The sequence below is a fragment of the Protopterus annectens genome, chromosome 11.part0 (genome assembly GCF_019279795.1).
Source record: "Protopterus annectens isolate FY-2018-M chromosome 11.part0, PAN1.0, whole genome shotgun sequence".
NCBI classification, from domain to species: Eukaryota; Metazoa; Chordata; order Ceratodontiformes; family Protopteridae; genus Protopterus; species Protopterus annectens.
In genome coordinates this window covers 789,809,611-789,832,848 of record NC_056745.1, presented here as the reverse complement: position 1 = coordinate 789,832,848, position 23,238 = coordinate 789,809,611, and the positions used below count along the sequence as shown (strand labels likewise).

The following is a 23,238-nucleotide window of genomic DNA, read 5'->3' as shown; positions in this document are numbered from 1 at the left end:
GATCAGGTGAGCCCAAGAAGGTTCCTCCAATGTCTTACCCCCCCTCTAGCAACATTATGTTGGCAGGAAGTCCTTCTCTAAGTATAGCAAATGAAGCTTTTTAATAACCATCTGTTTTTTACAGCTAATTATACTGTCACTGCTACCTTTATCAAACTATTATTGCATTAACTTTCAAGTTTGAAAAAAGTCTTGCAGTTTAAGACTACAGGCTGCTAGACCTAAACCATGTAGCTGGCTGAGATTCCCACAGCCTCAATTTGCCTACTGTATGACTGGGAAAGTCACATAAACAGACATTTCTCTTGGTTCACCCATGAAAAGTGGATAATTCATGTGTGTGTGTGTGTGTGTGTGTGTGTGTGTGTGTGTGTTTGTGTGTGTGTGTGTGTGTGTGTGTGTTTATATGAAATATGTGAAGCATTTTTCTCTCTGTTATCTCATTACAGCAAATTTAATCTGCAAACAATATTTTTTACACCACTTTAGAGACAGACTTCAAAGTTGTCATCAGCCACTGAAGATTGCTCATATAAAATTGCATCGTTCAAACAAAAGCATTTATCTGTGCTTAGCTATTTTTTAAATTCATTGACCTGCAATGACTTTTCATCTGTTTCCTGGAAAATAATGACCCTCCTCCTTCCATTAGCTCAAATAATAGAACCCATTTGATGACTAATTGATTTTATATGTCCACATGGCATCCTGGAGCACAAGCTAACTTTAACGCTGCTCTTTGAAAATAAACAAAGCCAGAAAAGGATACTGTAATTCATCACTGTGGCTCACAGATGTACTATTATTGTATTGGCTACATGGTCTCCAGACGTCTTGTCTGATTCACATAAGAGAGTTTGAAAAATTTGATTTATGCCTTAGCAATATGTTCCAATCAGCAAAAGAGACACATTGCTTTTTCTCCCTCTTGTGCTTGTAGAATCTCATCAATTATACTTCAATTTACTTGACAACTGTACTAAGATAACTACCAAAATAAAACAAAAAAAAAAGAAAAACAATTAACTGCTTTTAATAACATGTATCTCATCAAAGTAGTGGAAAGCAGTGGGAATTAAAACAGTTTATTGCAATGCTGTATTTACAAAAGGAAAATATATATTATGTTATTCTTGTTTGCTGTCTTCCCCTCCTTCTCAATAATTGGTGATTCATTCAATGCACCACAGCAAAATGCAATTATTGTAGAAAACTGTACAACATGTACAAATTCATAATAAGCTGATTGTCACGGCATAACATTTTTACTGATTTTATCAGAATAGAAAATACATTTGCCTTTGTGACGAGATGTAAGTTTTATATATATATATATATATATATATATATATATATATACATATATATATATATATATATATATATATATATATATATATACATATATATATATATATAGTTTACTATCGCTATGTTGAATGTCAAAACACAAAACAATTTCAGTTTTTGTTCAACATATCAAAAGTAAACCACGAAAATTAAAAAACGAACAGGACACAATGTCGAATCCACTGATCGACTTCAGCAGATTCAACATTGTTTTCAAACACATCACGTGATGTCAGTATAGGAGCTAACATAAACAAAACTCTTATAGCTGACGTCACATTTTTGCAGGGGGGCAAGACCCACAGCCCCCCACACCCTTGCTAAGTATATATTCTAACTCTGACATTGCACTACAGTGAGGTAAAGGATGAATTTCCCAAACCACACTGTATAACGATCTCTGTATATTTCTTTGAATTTATATTAGCGAATGCCTGTGCATTTGCTAATATGAACATTTGAACATTGAGACGATCAAGCAGATGAACATTCGAACATCTGTGTTTCAGATTTTCATATGCGAACTTATCAACATTGCTATTTTGATAGTAAACCATATATATAGTATTACATTTTATGTTTTATATCTATAGCTATAGATTCCATGCTCAGATTGCACTACATGGTGAAACAAGAAGAAATGGAGTAACAAATGCAGAAATACGTAAGGGCGTGAATGTTTACATGTGGAGTAAGTTCATTGTGAAGAATAGATATTTCATTACATCATCATTAACAGTACGTTTATTACATCATTATGAAGAATTCAAGTTATACTACATCATTACAAAAATATTGTTACATAATACAAGGATAAGCATATAAAAGCATATAAATGGCATGAATTACAGTGACAAGCTATGTGCAGTTTACATAAGAAGCTTCATATGATGTAGAGATATTAGTATAGAGAGATGTATCTTACATTGTGATCAATTATTTTTTGAAGCAGGTTGGCTGAGTCATCTTACTGGATCATTTACTATCAAGAACCCGGCGACTGGCAATCATGAATATGTATGGTATCATCATTACACGGCACAGACTGAGACACAACAAAGAGGAACATTATATAATAAAATAGTTATAGTCACATAATAGAAGATAATTATTATGAGCAGAATACAGGGTTTAAGGTACAGGATATCATAAACTATGGTCATACATGAGGAAGATACTTTCAGTAAGTTTGTACATATATTATACAAGCCAGTAAACCCATTAACTTTTTGCTACTTTTTCCCCTGGAGTAATGCAAATAATAGATATATTTATATTTTTTGCTGTGTTTGTTCCCTGATGATTCTCTCTGCATGACGAGTCATTAATCCTTCATATGCACATGTTGTAGGTAATCAAGAAAACACATTCCTATCAACCTGAACATGGTCTGCATTTTTATTTAGAATAACCAAGTACATGGATCGCTTAATATAATTCTTACTTTCTCCTGAGAATCCCCTGCCATAGCTTAACCCTTTTTCTTCCTCATATGCATAAAAATATAATCATCTTCCCTATCTTTTCTTTAGCTTATCTCCTGCCAACCCAAACTGACATTCCTATACTGCTCTTCCATTTCCTTCGAAAATAAATATTTTCTTTGCCTCTTTCCAAGTCCGAGTACTTTAGTATTCATTTTCAAGTGTTTAGTTATATCAGTCTTGATGCACTCTACCAAAACCTTCAAATGCTTCACCTCATTCTTTGAGAATGCTTCTTTAATCCTCATCATGAACCTACAATTCTTATAAAGTTTCTAAGTTATGTCCAGCTGCCTAATTAAACTTGCATTTCTCTTTTCTTCTCTCTGCTCCAATATGTATTACAAGGCATGGCAATCTCATAGCATTGAAACAATCCACTCTTCCATACATGCCATCAGTACTACCCGCTTTCTCATTCTTACCATAGTATCATCGGCACATAGAATGATTCCACACATACATAGTCCATACAGCTCTTCCATACCTAGTTACTCTCTTTGGTTTTCTATACACATTTTTTAAATCCATACATTCCTTGATGGGGTGGTATGATTCTCTCTTTATTGCAGATTTCCATTTTCTCTAATTGTTGTTATCCCAACTCTTTGGGTGGCCATGGTGGTGCAGTGGTTAGCATTGCCACCTCACAGCAAGAGGTTCTCTGGTTCGATTCTCAGCTGGGGTGCCTTCTGTGTGGAGTCTGCATGTCCTCCCTGTGGTCGCGTGGGTTTCCTCTGGGTGCTCCGGTTTCCTCCCACATCCCAAAGACATGCAGTAGGTGGACTGGACACTCTAAATTGGCCCTAGGTGTAAGTGTGTGTGTGTGTGTGTCTTCTGTAGAAGTTTGGGCACCGGGCTGGCAACTTGACACCATAAAACTCCACTGCCAGTCATGAGCAGACAGATCATCCGCTGTGGCGACCCCTAACTGGGAAAAGCCAAAAGAAGAAGTTGCTATCCCAACTCTTTACTCACCTTTGGGAAGATTTTCTTAAATCTAAATTCTTATAGTACTTCTTCAGTAATCTTGTCCCCTCAAGCTTCTTTCATCTTCAAGCAACTCTAGGAGTCATGATATTCCTTTCTTTCTATTTCTTTAAGTCACTTGTAATTTCTTCCCTTTAATTTCTCAATATTTCTCTAATTTTGGAAACCATGCATTTATCAAAACTGAATACCCTTTTATGCATTACAACTACATCCTGTTGTCTTTTCTTTTTGTATATTTTCCCCACATTCCTTCTCACGGAATTTAATCCATAGCATACCTGCATCTTTCCTACCACTGAACCACTGAATAATATACATACTAAATTGTAGTCCTTAAAACTGTATTGTCTCCGCCTTCCTTATGTCATCAAGACCTTAAGCTTTTTCATTTTATTCTATCTAGTATGCTTTCCTGCTATATATATATATATATATATATATATATATATATATATATATATATATATATATATATATATTTCCGCTGTGGTGGTGCTGCGGTAGCGTTGTCGCCTCACAGTAAGACGCTGTCCAGTTTGATTCTCAGCTAGAGCTTCATCTGCGTGGAGACATGCGTGAATGGGTGGACCTTCGTTGAAGGTTGTGCGTCAGGGCTGGTAACGCGGCACGTAAAAATCAACTGCCAATCATTAGCGGACCGGAGTTCCGCTGTGGCGACCCCTAACCAGGAAAAGCCAATGACACAAACAATATATATATATATATATATATATATATATATATATATATATATATATATATATATATTCCTATAGCATAGATCAGAATGATGCTTGCTTCTTTCAGAATATGGCTAATCATAGACACAATCATTTGGGAAATCATTATTCTGATCATATTGCTTGTTATAACCAATGAACATTCTTTCGTTTTCCACATTTTATGCATTTGTTTAGCTCCTGCCTTACTTTTAGAAAATATTTCATCATGCATTCAGTTGTAGTTCCATTTGTTGACCCTAGAAATTCACCATTATTCTATTCTTCTATTCCTGCTTATCAACTCCTACCAGAATCTAAAGCTATTTCTTCTCATTTTTACTACAACTTATTAAGTTTTAAAACTGTAAAAATTAAATATTAAATATAACTAGTCTCAATACCTTCTCCAGAATGTTTATATTTTTTATTTGTAGCATACAACTCTCTGTGGTCAGCATAGAGTATCCTTTGCTTTCTTCTACATCTTATTTAAGACCTCTGTCATGAACATTGCCACGACCTCCATAACATCTACTATAAGATGGGCATGTTAGGTGACTCTGTCGTGTCCTTTTTCATGCCTTTATTTATTCAGCTACAAAAACCTTGATTTTTTGTTCAAAATTCTACACCTTTACCAATCCCCATAAAATAACTTCTTATTATAAATTCTTATAAAAATGTATGCATAGTCACATGACATTAAGACTGTTATCAAATGGCAGGAATCCAGCTTGATGATTCCTGTCGCTATCTCTGCTATCCACAAATATGGAAAGGAGCTATAAGTATACCTTTAAAAGTCTTAGCCAAATAAACGAGGGACCAAAGGACCCAAATCAGGGGCAGATTTTAAATACTGCTGTTATAAACTTAAAAGGTTTGATAGCATAACAGGTTTTGTATTAGCATGCATTTTCTGAAGGAAATGAAGTCTGAAAATTCAATGTATTTCCTAATTTAATTACTTCAATCTCAGTTATTTGTCAGAAATCAAGAAATATTATGAGGAACAAACCAAAAGACTTGAGGCAAAAATATAGGCATTCTACAAAATTCTGGACAGCTTAGTTGTATGACTACTAAATGTCCAAAGCTGTTCTCACATTCATAAAACTTGCTTCTCTATCCACTTTAACCTATGTGAGAACTTTTTACATTTATTTTCTAGTGTAACATATATATGTAATGATATTATCCAATAGTTCATGGAACGTATCTCTCTTTAAACTTTTGTCAGGACCATCCACCTTACCATCTCTGACTGTGTTAGTTATTTTTGTCATGCTGTGTAAAGTATCCCTCTATTTTCAATAAACAATCTCTTTAATCTTCTAATTAAATACCCCAGGGTATGCTTGCAAAACTTCTACCCTTCCTCTCTGTTGTTAATTATGACCTTCTAAATAGACTTAATTGCAACTGATATATCCTGGTAATGCATTTCTTCCTTTAAAATATCCTCCATAAACCATAAATATTTCTTCCTGCACCCCCATCCACTTGCTGGCCAGCACATACTTAGAACATAATATCAACGTATTCTCACTAAGTACATTATCTGGCAGTCTTCTTTGACCTTTGCTCTATCTATTTGCTATAATTCTATATAACAAAAAATGTAGTCTGCTAAGGCTTGGTACCTTCTCAAAGGCCCATTTTTGAGGGAAGCAAGATTATGTAGGATAAGGCATGCCCTCAGCCATCACTTTTTACCTAAATAAAAGCTCATTCTAACAAACTTTCAGTTGCCTCTGTTTTTTATTCTAGTATTATTGTATTTCAGATGCAAAACAAATGTTTTATGGAGCTGTTTCCGGAAACTTAGGAAATATTTTTTGTCCTAAAATCTTAGGACATTTGCCATACAGCTACCCAAATAGAGACTCACCTGTGCAAATAAGGATATGTGGTAATCTTAAATCTATAAAACCAAAAAGTGGCACAAAAGCAGAACCAAGTACCACTAAAACACAAAACCCTGCCTTCGGAATACCAGTAGCAGGAATAAGTAGTCCGTAGGTGTAATCCCAAATTCTTTAATAAATCACAAGTGAAAGAGATATTTCAGCAAAAGGCAGGTGTAGCCATAGGTGCATTGTGTGCACAAATTTTTTCAAACTTGGTACTCTATGAATGGAAGAGAAGGTATGTTATTAATTCTCCTTATTACAGACACTGTAATTGATATACTATGTTCTTGGATGATATATTTGGACAAGTACGAAAGAGGTGTTGATAGAATTTATTAACTACCTTTCTTCCACAACTGAATTTCTTAAATTCACCTATTGTATTACAGAGGACACATTTAATTATTTAGGCGTACACATTTGTACGAATGTTGAATTAAAAAAATATGTATCAAAAATTTCCCAAAAACGGACATATGGCAATTCTTTCCTTTATTTTAGTACTGAACATTTTTTAGCACCAATAAAAAAAAGTATAGTGAAGGGCCAGTTGGTAAGAACATCCATATTTGTTCTTTAAGGACAGAATTTTTTGGTTGAATGCGAACATTTAAGGATGATGTTCATCCAGACAGGATACCCTGATAAATTTCTTATGGATGTCATTAACGAAGTAACTCTGGGAAGGGGTAGTAGGTATACCCCCATACTCAACAGCAACTTAGGTGAAACACAATCTTGTAAGTCAGGGTCTGTCTAACAATGAAGGTTTTTGTAATGCTGTCTGCTTGGAATATAATAAGGAATTTTATGTTATTAGAGATATTATTTTAAAATATTGGAAGTTATTAAGCCAACTACCTGGGACATTAGATATTAAAAAAAAATTCCCAAGGTAGTATACAGGAAGGGTGTTTGTTTAAAAGACATGTATGAAAGTAGTGCATATCGTTCTTTGCTCAACAATTGAAATAAACCTGGTATGTTTAAATGTGGTTGCTGTAAGCACTGCACTGATATCAGTAATGCTGAATTTATTTATTTGGCTAGCTGTGGTAATGAGACAAGGTCCCAGTCATATTCTAACTGTAACTCTGTTGGTTTAGTGTACATTTGCACATGTAGGTTTGGTGCCTTCTACATAGGAAAAACTGAGAATGTACCTAAAAAGCATATATATGAACATGTTTATGATATGAAAATGAAAAAGTAGTGGAAATCAGGTGGAAATCCTCCATTGCTGAAATGAAAATAATGCTAAGGACGAAAATAAAAATGGCAACGAGAGGAACCAGGCAATAGTCATAGAAATCCCAAGTCCAGGCAAAGATGAAAAATGGTTCAAGCCACAAATCAGCTTACAAATTCCAAGAAATGAACTGGATATAAAATCATGAAAACTTCTTTATTGTAGTCGACCAAAGGTAAGCGCTTTCACAATACAGCTTCATCAGACCTATAAACAACTACTAAAATGGCCTTGTATATAACCTACCCTGAATTAAGCAACAGCCAATAATCACTGCCATTCAGTTAAGTCATAAAAACAAAATGTTATAGCACTATTAGATAAGTATAAAATATAAAATATATGAAGACACACAAAAGACACAAAAAACACTCCCAACAATAAATACAAGCACATATAAAAACATATATAAAAACATATATAGATATATATATATATATATATATATATATATATATATATATATATATATATATATATATATAAAGATGTATATATGTAGAAAAAGGGAAAATATGAACATTTTACTTATGGAGCCTTCTTTTAAGCCCGTACTCAAGAAATTTTCACATCCCTGCTCTTCCTAATAGACTTTATTTTTGCTTGCATTACATTTCAAAATGAAATTGCCATTGCATTCTTTACTTCTTTTATTTTACTCTTACTTGTTTTTTTTTTTTCTCTTGGCTTCTGAATATTCCTTACCAGTTAATTAATTAACATTCCCAATTTTTTTCTTCATTTCTAGTAAAAATACAGTATGCCTTCCATTTTGATTTCTTCATCGAATCTGTTTTCTTCATATGACTAGACTGAAAGTCTACCAATATCTTATGTGATTATACTAAACATGTTAACACTACATGGGGATCCACTACATAAGCCAAAGACAAAAATCAGACTGGCAGTCAAGCATTACTTGAAGCAAATTCTCACAATATAAACCTGATGAATGTTCAGAGCTAATGAATGTTTTTTAGATGAATAAGTCTCACTACATCTCTCATTTGAGGATGTTTCCCCTCCACACCTGTTTAATTATATATAACAAATCCATGGAGACACAACATCCCTTTAAGGGTGAAAATAGTTTAAACAACTACAATCTTAAAGTAAAACCAAAACAATGTTAAGTCATTTTGAGAGTTGTCACTTTTGGGAATGTTCCCTATTTGCTACACTTGTATACTACATTTGACTAGGTATATAGATCTCCAGGGAACTACCCTCCTCCCTCTATTTCACTGTTCTATATCACTCCTTACTTTCACTTCTCTTTTTAAGACACCAGTCCTTGGACACTTCAGCACCTGGACTAAGTCTTCTAATGCTGAGTTATTTGTATTGTGACTTAACTGACATTTAACTCTCTATCTGAAAATGTTTTCTTATCCAACATCTTTAACCCTATTCTTTCATTTCTCTAGCTGCTGAGCCATTTCATATTTATTCAAGCTACATTTCTACCTTTCCCTGATTTTATCTTTCCTTATGCACTTTTAAATCTCATTTAAACATCATATTGCAGACTGTACTACATCTTCCTTTTCTTAATCCCTAGCGTATTCCTCAGTGACTTTCCTGTTCATGACGTATCTATTCATGGTTACCTTCCTTCGTCTTCCTTGTCCCATTCCAAATGTTTCTGTAATGTACTTGTCTATAAATGTTCTTTTTTTCTGTTCTGCTAACTAAATGTTATCTTCCTCATCACCAGCTGTGACGCTTGCAGACTCACGCTTCTTCCACTGGGTCAAGTGGCAAAGGTGTCTTTTGGTGGTATCCCATCCAGGAATCTGACTGAGTGCAATAGAATGCATTTTGCAATGTCACTTTCCCCATCTGTAGATTTTAACCTTTATTTCACATCAAATCCTTCAGTGTCCATTTAAATGAGCTGCAACATCAAATGCCACAACAGTCTTTAACATAGTTTGTTATCCTTTGAAATTCAAGGACTGCGTTTATCAGAAGACATTCCTAGTGTAGTATTGAGTGAGACAGAGAAGGCATTTAACAATGCATAGTAGTGAAAGGTTCTCTGTCATTGATAAATTATTACTTGGCATGTTAAATCAGGGTTGTATTGACTTAACATTTTATGAATTTCTTAAAGTCAATTTTCCAAAAATGTCTAGATTATTAACAATACCAAAAATTCATAAGGGCAATTTGAAACCACCTTTTAGACCTGTAGTGGCAGGAGATTTTTACAAAATGAAACCAATTTCAATTTATGTGGACTATGTTTTAATCCAGTTTCTCTAGAATCAGAATTTTATTTAAGAGATTCTAGGCATTTATTGGAATTATTACACCACTTTATTCTTTTCAAAAAGGTGAGTTTTGTTTAGTGGCCCTTGATATTGTTTTATCATGTACCAGTATTCATCAAGACCAAGGAATTGACTATGTAAGTAATTTATTTGACTAAGTTTACAAATGTTTATGTTTGATATTTTTTTAAACAAAAGAAGGAGTGGTAATAGGTGCCAGAGTAGCACCAGTATTTGCTAATCTACTAACGGCATGGTGGGAACAGAAATATCTAAAAACCCACATTATTTTGACAAAATACACTTTTACAAACATTTTATAGATGATTTATCTTCTGGAGTGGTATTTTGTATGGGTTTAACTAGTTTTTGGAAGATTTAAATTCAGTTATAGATGTTCGGTTGTTTACATTAAAATGATTAGATGATACTGTTAACTTTTTGGCTTTAACTATCACCTTAGACAAGACCAAAAAATGTTTTCATAGTAAGATGGACAGCAATGATACTTTTCTAAACAACTATTTACATCAGCAGAGTCAACAATCTTTTCATATGAAAATGAATGTGGTAAAGGGGCAGATTGCCAGGTAGGCTTACTAGTGATAATGAAATATACTCACTAGATGCAGATTATCTGAACTGTTTGTTCTTAGAAAGAGGTTATGATTTCAGTCTTTTCTTTGGTAATGATTATGACAGAAGTCATTTCCTTGAATCAGAGTAAATTTAAACATGTTTTAAAATATTGTCTGGAAGGTGTTTTTATGGTAATAAAATAAACCAGAAAATTTAAAATACTGAACACATTTTTAATACAGAGGGCACTAACTCCATGATTGCACAACAGTGGAGAAGGGGCAAATTCAACCATTCACTAGTTTGAATTTTCAGTCTTATGGGATCCAGTCTTTTGTTTTTTTTCAGTCTTTTGAAGTAGACCCATATATATATATATTTATGTGTGTGTGTGTGTGTGTATGGATGATGGATGTTTGTGTGTGTGTGTGTGTGTGTGTGTGTGTGTGTGTGTGTGTGTGTGTGTGTGTGTGTGTGTGTGTGTGTGTGTGTGTGTGTGTGCGTGTGTGTGTGTGTATATATATATATATATATATATATATATATATATATATAGATCTACTTTCTTTGTCGAAATTTCATTATTTAAAAAAAAAAAAGTAGAAGCCCACTTAAGTGAAAGTGCACTTAAAGGAGAACAAGGAGATATTAAAGCAGATTGCTCAACCTGGTGTATCTTTTAGTCCCTATTTGACCCTGGTTCAAAAAAATAATTACCACAGCTTTAAAAAGTAATCCACTCTACTATTTTACCTCGTAGGCTTCCTACCTCTCTGTACTGGTTTAGTTTCAGTTTGAAAACCCAGTTGAAAAACCTCTAGCTGGCTCTTAATTGCTAATGTCATGTCTGCCAGACCTCTTGCAGTAGTTACCAGGACGTTTTCTCCCACAAAGTGATGTAACCACTGCCTTATGTGCATGCGCTATAGAAGAGGCAGTGAACCTCCCACATAGTGATGTCAGAGCTGCCTTGCCCAGCCCACTCTATTCTAATCTAAATGAGAAACTATAATCTTATTATCTGAATAGCTTTACCAATATTTATTTATTTTTATTTTATTTTATTTTATTTTACATTTGTTAATCAGGGATGTCACACCGAGTCAAAAAGGCCCTTTTTCAGCAGAGGCCCGGGGAGAAAAGCTCCACACAGAAAAATAATTACAGATACATTTAGATATTTAGACATGATCAGTATACACACAAATTACAATAGATATGTTTCTACAGTGGCATGCAGCACATCAACAGTTACAGTGTAGAGAAGAAACAAGAAAACATTAATTTAAAAATAAAGGTAATCAATAGATTTGTGGTGTACAGCTGAAATTTGGAACATTGGCAGAATGCATACATAATACACAGGTACAGTACATACATTGTACATTAGCCAGTGTTTGTGAGTAAGAGTGTAAACTGTTATCAAGTACTCTAGATTTAGTATGTGTACCTTATCCACTTTCACTAGCCTGGGGAGCAGTCAATGCACTACCAACGTTGCTTGAGATGTTGCCTAATAAGGTTTTTTAAAGGAAGCTATGGACGATGTGTTTTGTATGCTAGTGGAGAGACAGTTCCACTTTTTAGCCACAGAACTACTATATAGTGTGTCTCCAAAGCTATTATAGCTGTTGATGACTTCTAGTAGTAGTTTGCTTGATGATCTAAGCCTTTTGGGTGAGTGATGTTGTACTAGGTTTTTAAGGGCAGGACACTTATTGGGGAGGTAATAGACAGAGTGACAAAGGCAGAGCTAATTGTAGCCAGTGGAGCTGGCTCAAAGCAGTACAATGATGAGTTCTATATGAGCAATTTGCAGCAAAGTGGGCAATTCTGTTATAGCAGGCTTCCATTTTGCTTAGTTCAGTTTTGTTAAGATTAGTCAGAATGGGAGATGCATACAGTAGGGTGGATAGAAGCTGGGAGCGAGCAATGCCTGATCTTGTGTTGTTGGTAAGAAATGGTTTGATATGGTAGAGTGATCCCAGTCTGGCATGTGTGGAGACTGGAATAGCAATAGCATCTGGTGTGTTTCAAGAAATAGCTGGGGAATAGGTCGGCTGCTGTTGATGAGGTTTTTAGTTTGGAGAGCATGCTTTTGATTGAGGTGGTGAAAACTATTTTGAGGATAAAGCTTTTATTAGAATTATTTATGTTGGGGGGGATAGTGAGGTTGGAACTGTCCTGTGATACTAAGGAAAGAATTGAACTTTAGTGTCAGGGGTGGTTGGTTTGGGGGTAGCCTTCTGGGTGGATTTTAGTAGCTCTTTTACATTTTTCCATAATTTTGGGGGATTGCATTGGTATTTAGTTTGTAATGTCATGTAGCAGGATTATTTGTCCAGCCTAAAGCATTTTTTTGCATGGTTGTGCAATTCTTGGTACAAAGTTAGGCTTTGTGTTTCTTTGTTTTTTTTTATAGTAAAGCCAGGAAGTGTCTCTGGACTTGAGGATTTGTTTGGTTTCTTTACAGAGCCAGGGGGTTGTAGAGGTTCTAACCTTAATTTTGCACAATGGCGCGACAATCTCTAGGTGCTGAAGAAATGTTTTGTTAAAATATGCTACAGCCTGGTCAAGTGGGAGGGTTTTTAAGGGGTTCCAGAGTGAGGGGAGCCTCTGGGATATGAATCTGTCCCTTCAGCATGTTCTATTTATTTCTATGCTGAGGTTTAAGTCACTGGAGCATGTAGTTCTGATGGATTTGGATTTCTTGAGGTGGAGCATGTCCATTAATTTTGGGTTGGACATGGATTTATACGTCAGGCACAGATCACCTCTGAGTAGGCGGTAAGCAACTAAGTAGAGCTGGAGTTTCTTTAGCCTAACTGCGTAGGGCATCTGTTTGAGTCTCTTGATCCTCTTGGTGAGGTACTTTTGGGGTCTTTCTAGTTGTAGCAGGTGTCGGGTAAGGTACATCCCAAATGGGGCATTGTATTCTATTATGGGCCTGATGAGTGATGAGTAGAGGGGCACGATGACCTCTCTTGATCTAGATGTGAACCCCTTCGTGATAAGGTGGGCTATATAGAATGTCTTTCTAACCACTTTGGCAATGTGATTGTCAAAGGAGAGGTTGCAATATACTTGGGTCACCAAATCCCTAATTACTTCTTCCATACTTAATGGATTACCACCTATGTGGTAATTTGTGGGCACTTTGTTTTTCCCAAAGGGGATGACTATGCACTTTTTGGCATTTAGCTTTAGGCCATGGGTCTGGCACCAGTTACTGTCTCTGTGAGACCTTTTTGGAGGATGCTTGTGTCAGCCGGCGAGTCGATTATGGCCCCCGGTTTGCAGTCATCTGCAAACTTTTTCAGCCATAGTCCTCCTGTGTTAGCCTGTACTGCAGAGAAATATATACCGAACAAGAGAGGTGCCAGGACTGAGCCTTGTGGGACGCCACTTGTAACTGGTCTAGAGTCTGACATAGCACCTGCAATTCTGACCATGTGGGTTCTATCCCTAAGCCAGTTTGCAACCCATCTTGTGACATAGGGGTTGATATTTAAGCTGGTGAACTTATTTATGATGCCCGAGTGGGGTATTGTGTCGAAGGCATTTGCAAGGTCACGGTAGGCTGTGTGGACTACCTTCCCTTCGTCTTTGGCCTTGGTGACTGTTTCAAAGAAATTGACCAGGTTCAAGTGGCAAGATCTGCCCTTAACAAAGCTGAATTGGGTAGGATCCAGTGTTTTGAGGTTCCCAATGTCTTTGTTTATGAGTTCCATGATGATATGCTCCATAGCTTTGCAGACCAGGCTAGTTAGACTTATAGGGCGATAGTTTCCGGGGTCCGGAGTAGGACCACTGTTGCTGTACGCCATTCTTTGGGTACATATCCTGTTGTAAGGCAGAGACTGAACAGTGATTTTTAAGTGAGGGTTCAGTTCTTCTTGGAGTCCATGTAAAACGCAGCCCGAGACACCATCCGGTCCCATTGATGCTGTGTTTTTTGCTTTGGAGAGGGAAGCTCTCACCTGTGCATCTGTGATGTCAGGGAGGCTACACTCTGTTGGGATAGTCATTTGCTCATTTGGGTGGGGGGAGTTTGCACTGAACCTGTCTGCCAGGATGTTGGCAGTGTCTGTGGGTTCAGTGTATTTTTTGTCATTTTGCACTAACTCAGAGCATATTTGGGAGTTTCCACCCAGGTTTCTGACATAACTAAAGAAAGCCTTGTTATTATCTTTAGCGTCTTGTGCAATTTTTCTTTTGAAGCTAGCCTTAGATGATTTTATGAGGGATCATAGTTTCTTGCTAGTACTGATCAGAGTTGCCTTCCCTTCAGGATTTTGGTCTATCATGTAGTAGCTTCCTCCTTCTGTTGTGCAGCTTATTTATGGCTGGGGTCCACCAGACAAGTCTCCTGCCTTTGGAGGAGTGTGTCTTGGTTTTATTTGGGATAGCACGATCCATGCTTTCCTGTAGGTATCCATAGAATACGTTTGTAAAGGATTCTGCAGTTTGGGCTATATTTCCCACTGGCCCTGGGGCTTTGAAGGATTCCACCTCGGTTTTGAGAAGTGGGAAGTTTGCATTTGAGAAGTTTTTGACCATGGTTTCCTTTGCTGGGGGTGGGGATGGGATATGGATGTCCATAGTGATTAATTTATGGTCAGATCTTACAATGAGGGGTATACCTCTGGTATGGAACATAGAGTCCCCATGTTGGTGATGATCAGGTCCAATATGTTTTCCCCTCTTGTAGGAGTGGTGACCAGTTGTTCCATAGCATTTGAGTTTATAAATTCTAGGAACCATTGGGCTAAGGTGTTGGGGCTTGATTAGTGCTCCCAGTCTATGTTTGGATAGTTAAAGTCACCCAATATAATGGTGTTTGGAGAGACCTTTATATTCTCAAGTGTCTTCAGGAAAGCCGGGTGGGGTTCCTGAGTTTGGCAGTGTGGTCTGTAGCAGGCTACAAACTGTAAGGCAGTTTTGCCCACTGTTAGTTGCACATGGATGGTCTCAGATGCTTCCTGCAGTGCCACTAGCCTGGAGATATGGGTATCTTTGATGAATATGGATACTCCCCCTCCTCTTGTGGTTCGGTCCAAGTTTTGGGGCCGAAAAGCAAGGTATGAGGTATAGCCTGGTAGTGCTGGGGTGCTCTCTGGAGCCTTGAACCAGGTTTCTGTTACTGCACAGATATCGATATTCTCCATACCGAGGAGAGCCTCGAGTGCGTGCATCTTGAGGTTTAGACTTCTGGCGTTGAGCAGCATTACCCTTAGTTTCTTTTTCCTTGTGTTGTCTAAGGAGGTGGGTTTGTCTTTTCAGCCTTGCCTAAAAAAGGCACTATGAGGGTGGCAAGAGCCTTAGCCAGTATTCGAAAACCCAGGGGTGTCAGGTGCAAGCCATCTCTAACGAAGCAACGTGGCTTGTCAAGCATGTCATCCTAGGCTGACAGACACTGGATCCCCTTTGAGTGACACCAATACTTTAGCCAATTGTTGAAATTGATCATTTTGTCTTTATACTGTGGTATCATTCTTGGTGAGGGTAAGATGCTACTCAAGGTCAGGGTCACATCGGCCTGGGCCACATGATCAGAGAGCTCGTCTATGTCTCTTTTCATGTAATCCAGGGAGGTACGTCTCAGGTCATTAACACCAGCATGGACAATGCCGGAGTCATATTTGTACTTGCTTTAGAGTGACCTGAGTGCTTGTGCTATGTGGCAGATCCTTGCACCCGACAGGCAGCTTACAGTGACCTTCTCCTTGTTCATCCTGGTGAGAGGGACGTCAGTGTGTCTGACAATAGAGTCACCTATTACAAGTGTATTAGGTGTGTTGTTTAGCCTTAAGGGCTGTGACTGTGTGGCACACTGACTTTGTGAACTATGTGATACGTGGGTATTGTTGTGGGGTAGCAGTTGCTTGGATGTCTGCTTTGGAGGTCTCTGTTGCTTGGGCAGATTTTTATTTAAAGCCCCCGAGTATGTTTTTGTGTGTTTATGTGTTTGGTTTGCTGTTGCGATAGGTCTATGTGAGACTGGATTTGTGGTGTGTGTGATTGCCTTCTCCTCCAGACTGACCATGCCAGTACTATGTTGAGAGAGCTCAGCCTCCAGTTTGGCTATATAGTTGCATCTCTCACATATATTTGAACTTGTTGGGAAGAGGAGAGGGTGGTCTGTGTACATAAGGCAGTTGTAAAATTGCCTCAAGATTCCCATATTCACCAGCTGGACTGGAGAGTACACCTGAAACTGACTTTTGGACATGCCAGAATAGTATAAGGAATTACTTTTTGACTTGATCAAATAGGACCAATAGGGAGCCAAGTACTTACAGGGAGTATAAGAGGGTGTAGTGCTTTAGTTTATTAGTGCTTAATTATAAGACACTAGCTACTGCTGAGTTTTAGAAGGAAAATAGAGTGCTTACTTTGAGATTTGTAACAGTTCTAAGGGAAAAAGTGAAGAGCAGACTTAGTTTAGTGAGTTTATCTATAATTCTAGAGTGGGGGATGGTGTCAAAAGCCTTGGCAAGGTCTAGACAGGCTATGTGAACCACCTTACCCTCGTCTACAGCTTTGGTGACTGCTTCGAAGAAGTCTATCAGATTTAGGAGACATGATTTGCCTTTTACAAACTCGAACTGGGTGGGGTTCAAAGTTTGGAGATTACCAATGTCTTTGTTTATACATTACATGATGATATGTTCCATGGCCTTGCAGACTAGGCTCATTAGGCTAATGGGGTAGTAGTTCCCGAGGTCCATGGTGGCTCCCCCTTTGTGGAGTGGGATAACTGTCACTGTGCACCATTCAGTGGGCACAAAGTGTGAGGTGAGGCTATGATTGAACATGGTGCTTAGGTGGGGTGTCAGTTCATTCTGCAGTTCATGTAGAATGCAGCCCAGCATGTTGTCAGGTCCCATGGATGCTGTGTTCTTGTCTTTGGAGAGCGTGGTTTTTACCTATACAGCCTTGACTACAGGAACTTTGCCATTCTTTCGGTATAGAGATGGGCCCTTTAGGGGGTGAGAGGGGGTAAAGTTAGCACTGATACTATCTGCCAGGATGTTGGCAATATCAGATGATTCTATATATTTAGTGCCATTGTGCTGTAACTCAGAGCAGATCTGAGTGTTGCTATTGAGATTCTTGACATAGATATAGAATGGTTTGTGGTTGTCTTTAGAATCGGTGGCAATTTTGTTTTTGTAACTAGCTTTTGAGGATTTTATGAGGGATCTCAGCTTCTTACTGAGGCTGACCAGGGAGTTCCTCCAGTCATGGGATTTTATTCTTTTTTGCAACAGTTACTTTATTCTGTTGTAGACTTTGTTTATGGCAGGGGACCACAATATTGGCTTCCTTTTTTTGGAGAATAGCATCTTGGTTCTGTTAGGGATAGCATGATCCATGCACTTGTGTAAGTGCTTATAACGTGCATTTGTGTAGGATTCAGCAGTTGTACCCTATTATTTTCCAGTGTATCAAGAAATGAGGAGTGGGAATCCTGGGTTATGGTGGGGGATCTGTAGCAAGTTACAATTTTTATTTCGGTCTTGCCCACAGTTAGTTGCACTTGAATAATCTCGGATGCATTATGCTGAGCAACTAGCCTGGAGGTGTGGATATCCTTAATGAATATGGAAATGTTCTGCCTTTAGTGTTTCAGTCTAGGTTAGGTAGCTAAAAGGTGTGGTACGAATTATAGCCTGGTAATGCAGGGGTGCTCTCTGGAGCCTTGAACGAGGTCTCAGTCACTGCGCAGATGTCTATGTTCTCCATTTTAAGGAGTGCCTCGAGTGAATGCATTTTGAGGTTTAGACTTCTAGCCTTGAGTAGCATTACCCTCAGATTTTGCTTGCTTGTACCTGTTACGGTGGTGAATTTGTCATTTGAACCTTGCCTAAAAAAGGCACTATAATGAAAACATTCGCTATGACGTTTTCTGGCATGTTATGTGTAGGTATGTGTGTGTGATTTTGTGTTTATGTGTGTGTGTGTGTGTGTGTGTGTGTGTGTGTGTGTGTGTGTGTGTGTGTGTGTGTGTGTGTTTGTGTGTGTGCACGTGTTTGTGCATGTGTGTGTTATGGTCAAGGATTCAGAGCCAAAATATCAGAGCTGAAAATGCCACAAAATTATACATTTAGACATTATGTAAAAGACATCAAATCTTTCTGCAGGCCAATGAAGTGTTGTTTGCTATTTGGAAACAGAAAGTTCTATCTGAAGAGCCCATTTCAAAAAGCTTGAAATGTGTTAATAGTGTACACATGGGCAGGGAGTCCATAATCAAGGTGGAAGAAAAGGATCTGTTTAACAATGGCAGTCTTCAGGCATTGAATTTCTACTGGACAACAACTTAGTAAGATGCCTATTTAAGGACAGCACAGAATAAATGTGAGGTCACAGATACCTGAATGTTGTATGCATATTTATATACACTATTTATAGTTTGTTGGAACCTCAGTGCAATAAAAAAAAGCTTGCATTCCATCTTCAGTTGGAGAAATGCATAACATTTCTTCATAAACAACCATTTCTGAAAATTGAGTCTGTCATTGACAATGCTCTGTTTAGCAATACATGATGCCTCTAGCTTCTGAAAATGACAATGTTATTAGACTATAAGGCTGTGCTTTTAATGGGCATATTTAATTGGCAGTAATAAAGATAGAGCAAATGCAGCAGTGGACCGAAATCGATCAATGTTGAACCGCTGAGCATATAATAAACTGCAATGACAGCAGACAACATAATAGTTAGTTAGCAAACTAGGTTACCGCCTTCTTGACACCATTTGTTTTTGATTGTATGACTGAAAGTATGGGTTCAACTACATTGACTGTCCTTGTTAGGGGAACATAGTAGACCTGATCTATTTCCTCAGGGGTACCATGGTAGTCTTCCATTTGGTTGTATACCTACAAGTTGCTTTAAACTGATATTCCTGAGATGATGATGTTATTCCTGAAAAAAAGACTTGAGTTTTTAGCAGTGCTATAATATACACTTTTCAGAAGAAAATGACTATGTGTGGGTACATTATTTTATGTAAATTGGCAAAATAACCTTAACAGCAAAGGTATTACATCCAGTAAGTGTTTTAAAATGAATGGCAACTTGATTTCTTATGGTCATCATGCAACGAGGTGTGGGTCATTGTAAATGTGTGTTTCAATGCCTGTTGTGCTTACACACTAATGAAAAGGAGTTGCTTAAGGAGGTGGGCTTAAAAAAATACAAACACAGCAAAGTATTTAGAATTTTCACAATTATTATTTGTCACTATCTGGAACGCATCATTTATTTGATAAAGTTGTTTTTCTTACCACAAATAGGTAGATTTAGATACTTGCATCAGTGAAATGCAAGGAATGATACTCATTGCTACTTGTTACTTAAGTGGACAGGTCTGGCTTTGTTTTATTACCGTTATTTTCTGTTATTCTCTATGGTATGAAATAGTTTCTCAGACACAGTAACGTTGTCAGGGTTCCAGGTATTGCTGTTGGCTTTACTTTTGTCTAGTATAGTTTCATAATTTCATAGGTGATTACTAGGCTAATGACTACATGGGTCTTTTTAAGCTTAGCCATACTTCTCAAGAATCAAACCTTGTACCCTCAGTGTGGTAAACACTTTAACCATTATACTAACCCATAACCCTTCTACAGTGTCTTTATTCTGTACTTTTTTGGGGATGGCATTGGTCTTCTAACAGGGAAATACTGGTAAGGATGAAGTATAAGGTAATGCGTGGGTGTTATATTAATGCTTCCTAGTTATCTAGCATATTCTGCTTAGCCCGTACACCCAGCTGGTCAATGATGTGAATGCTATACACACAAAAGAGGTATGCGCCAGTTTGAAACACCTAAGATAAATATTACAAGAAAAGTGTAATTAATATTGGATAGCAATATTTCAGTGAAATAGGAAGATGCTATCAGTCACATGCCCTCATTTTTACTTGTTTGCTAACCAGTCATGTATCCTATATTATATTTATTATTTATATACTTGGCTAATTAATTATTTGTTAAAAGGTAAGTGGAAGACTATACTCAGTGACAGCATACTCCCCAAAACTAAATAAATAAACGTTTTCAATTTATATAAAGTATAACATATATAATTGCAGATAATTAAAGAAAGAAGTCAGATGCATATCACACAAAAGACATCAAAGTCACATATTAAATAACATATTACTTAGAAATTATGAATAAACCATCCACCAGAGCAGCATTATGAAACGATTAAACACGTACAGTCAGAAGGTAGGTAGTTAGGAGTTATACTTTTAAGTAGGCATTATTCTTGAAACATTGGCATTTGCAGAAGTATGTTCTTTTTTAATGAATCCAAATTTTACTCATTCTTTATGTTTAGTGAATGTATATTACAGTTGGCTGTTCCAGTCTTTCTAAATGCTGTCTTCTTCCACTGCTAGAAGGTTAGAGTGTACCTTTAAGAGTAGTATTACATGGAAATGGGTGCCATATGATTGACAAACGTTTGGACATAACATGTGAGCTAGTAGCATGTCTGTCTGATGGTTTGGTTTGCTTAGTAAGGCATGTGCTTATTGTTGTACCATGGCAGCACCTTAACTAGAAACTAGATCTGGAAGGCCGGGGTGCTAAGTAAAAGCACTCATCAGTCCTTTGCCAAAAAGGAAGGAAATGACTGCAATTTTTTTCAGTTTCAAAAATACCATTTTTTTCTCAACTATACAGATGCCAGATGCATAACTTCTTCCGCTTGTGCAAGTATTAGATGCTTTTAATGCTAAATATATATATATATATTTCATTTTTGCAATCAGTCGGCTGTGCATTATTGATTTTAGCCTTAAGACAAATGCTAACCTGAAAATCAGTGGAGATACATGTTTTCATTGAAATTATATGTGTTATAGCCATCTCTTCAATTGCTGGTAAATTTTCTTCAAAGTTTGCAAATTATGGAAGATTTGGATAAAGGAGGAATGTCTATAAATAGTGAGCAAGTGACAAACAGTAATATAATTAATGGGGGACACCAGCTAACAAAGATAATTCCATACATTTGCAGTATTTCTATTTCATTTATTGTATATTTTTTCTTAAAATATCACATCAGCTGCAAACTAACTTTCAGTAATTTATTGTTTCAACCATTGCACTACGTTTACATTCAGAAAAAAAAACTCCTCTATCCATTAAAAAAAACAGTATTTCCATAAACATTTTGATAATGGAACAAAGTTGCACTTACAGAATTTCATTTTAAATGAGAATACTACACACTACAGTGCATTATACCATAACAGCACACATTACAGTCCTAAGACAGAATGGACCATTTCTTTAAAACTCCAGCTATTTGTTCATTAATTGCCCTTGCTATGAAAAAATTAGAATTGTTACTTTGATACTTGAAGAGGCACTTATTTGTTTGATGTTGCTTAAATTACTGCCCGTGTTGCTGTCAAATATATGAGTTTTACTTGTATTACATTTTAGCCTTCAACTGTGATGAAGAGTAGAATAGGATATTTGAAAATTAAGTTCTCATAGGACAACACCAGCATGTACTTTCAAGAAAAAAAAATATCAGAGCTAAAACAACAAAGGTAAAAAGTGAAACAAATGATATTCATGCCATCAAAATTGACTAAGCATTGAAAATAGTGCTCAGGTATACATTTTTATTAAACTGACTTTTAATAAACATTTGAAATATCAGTTCACTGACCTGTAGATGTGAGATGCTAATGGCAGTAGACCTGACTTTGTTCTTGTGTCCACTAATCATTTATATTTCAGTATCCCATCCTTTCTTTGTCAATTCACTTCATAGCAAATGACCTGCAAGAATAATGTGAATAGAAAAGTTAGGTGGCTGCAAAATGTATTGTTTTGATAACTTTTCATAATTGTATAGAACAGACATTTTGGTTTTATCTAGCTATTTATCTGTTTAATTTATTTACTCTTTCCCTTTGCATACCTTACAGATGATAACAAAGTAAGGGTCATACTGCTAAACACTAGTACCTTAAACCAAAAACTGCACACTCTGGAAGCACTTCAGTTGCTGGAAGATGTAGATGTCTGTGCATTCACAGAAACCTGATTCAAGGCCTCAGAGGTTACCCTAGCCTTGCAAGTCTACAATGCCTACCACACCTTCAATCTCTAAAATGAATTTGAGAACCAATCTATGTTAGAGATAAATTCACCTAATTTCTAGTTAGACTGGACAACTCCACGGAGATACTTCAGGTTGAAGTTACGGTGGGTAAGACCCCGATTCAAGTCATAGCTAGTTACATATCACCCTCCATGGGTCATGGTGGGCATAAAGTGTACTTGACTTAACTGGAGACAATCCAAATATTACTGAACACTCTGGTTATGGTGTATTTCAATTATCCCACCATCAGCTAGGAAACCTATGCTAGCCCTAACTCGCTAGCGAAAAAGTTCTTTAACTTTTTTACCTCAAATGCCCTGAAACAAATTATTCATACCCTGACAAAAGGAACAAACATACTTGATCTGGTCCTCACAAGCATGTCAGACAGATGCACTGCCACAACTGTTAAGACCATCATTAGCTAAATCTGACAAGGCAGTCACCTTCAAGCTGGTACTAACACCAGAACTCACAAAGGGCGAAATCAGACTAAAAAACTTCACCAAGGCAAACTGCACCCTC

At 36.9% G+C, this 23,238-nt stretch overlaps 1 protein-coding gene across 5 annotated transcripts in view; it reads right to left on the bottom strand.

Moving 5' to 3' along the window:
* The window catches only part of CHRM2 (cholinergic receptor muscarinic 2), a 2,909,771-nt gene that overhangs the window by 1,039,891 nt on the left and 1,846,642 nt on the right, over positions 1–23,238 (bottom strand). For all 5 annotated transcript variants that reach the window (XM_044088214.1, XM_044088216.1, XM_044088213.1 and 2 more), the window contains exon 6: positions 22,273–22,385. The gene's annotated coding sequence lies outside the window, so the exon portion shown is untranslated. The remainder of the gene's footprint in view (positions 1–22,272; positions 22,386–23,238) is intronic.